The 1,334-nt window shown below is 31.5% G+C and overlaps 1 protein-coding gene across 4 annotated transcripts in view; it reads right to left on the bottom strand.

Moving 5' to 3' along the window:
• The window catches only part of LOC106873692 (neurobeachin), a 436,667-nt gene that overhangs the window by 224,616 nt on the left and 210,717 nt on the right, over positions 1-1,334 (bottom strand). The window lies entirely within an intron of this gene.

Below are 1,334 nucleotides of genomic sequence, written 5' to 3'. Positions count from 1 at the left end.
CAGATAGGATAAAACAAATATTGAATATAGATCTAATTAGATTTACAAAAGTATGACTTTCACGTGGAATCATTGTTTTGCCACAACAAACCACAAAGATTCACTTAGTGGGTGGGGCACGACAGAGCATCAAAAAGGAACTTTAAAAAATGGGGGGGGGGGAAAGAGGGACAAGAAGTGGGGAACAAATATGGAAGTAAACAATAGAGTGAAAGAAATTTGATTATTCAAATACCTTTCTATGGGTTTAATCAGTCACTAAGTTGAGAGCATTTTGGGGTACCACTTTTATTTTTCTTTCCTTCGCAGTCATTTTTTTTTTTTCAAAGGGCCGAACTTTGGCCAACTACCGAATATTCAGTAAAAGAATTTTCGTCTACCTCTCTACCACACTGCAAAATATCACCTAACGAGCAAATAAATACTAACTACTAAATGAATTATTACAGAGAATCTGGAAATCGTGTTCATAAAGACTAATATGATTCTTTGGTGGATATTTCACACGTTGTACCCAATTTAGCAAAATGATTAACAACCGATCTGAGATTAAACACAGGGCTAGTCGGAAACAAGACCTACAAAGTGTATAGCTACATACATAGTTATGGATGTATGTAAATAACTTTATACTCTGCAAAAGCAACGTGTCTAACATACGCACTTCTGATACATATCCAGACAGGATTCTAACAATTGGTGATTAGTATCTTTGTGTGCGTGTGTGTGTGTGTGGGGGGGGGTGTGTGTGTGTGTGCGTGTGTGTGTGTGTGTGTGCGTATGTTATAAACATACAAAAAATGCATATGCCATTATACATATATTCGTATATACACTATGTAATATACATGTACATATGAATATATGCATATACATATATGTATGCATATACAAATATATATGTTATATATATGCATAAATATATATATATATATATATATATATATATATATATCTCGCTAACCACTACACACATTTTTTTCTCTCCTTGTTTTTTCCTGTGTTCCTTTCTGTGGAAGAGCGTAGGCTCGAAACGTTAAAGACTTTTTCAATTCCCAAGCGTTATACTAATACATCTATTTGTTGTCTACACCGCCTATCTTCGTCTGTTGTTTTTCTTTTTTTGTGAATTCTCCCTATATATATACATTTATACACATACAAACATATAAATAACTATGTATTATACCATGTGAATACATATACATATATGCATATATATATATATTCATTTACATATATATATATATATATATATATATTCATTTACATATATATATCGCAGCCACTTGGCTGAAACACATAAATAAATAAATAAATATATATATATATAT

The sequence above is a fragment of the Octopus bimaculoides genome, chromosome 16, assembly GCF_001194135.2.
Source record: "Octopus bimaculoides isolate UCB-OBI-ISO-001 chromosome 16, ASM119413v2, whole genome shotgun sequence".
In the NCBI taxonomy this organism is placed as follows: domain Eukaryota; kingdom Metazoa; phylum Mollusca; class Cephalopoda; order Octopoda; family Octopodidae; genus Octopus; species Octopus bimaculoides.
The sequence above is the reverse complement of the archived record's forward strand: the minus strand, read 5'-3'. Positions and strand labels throughout refer to the sequence as shown.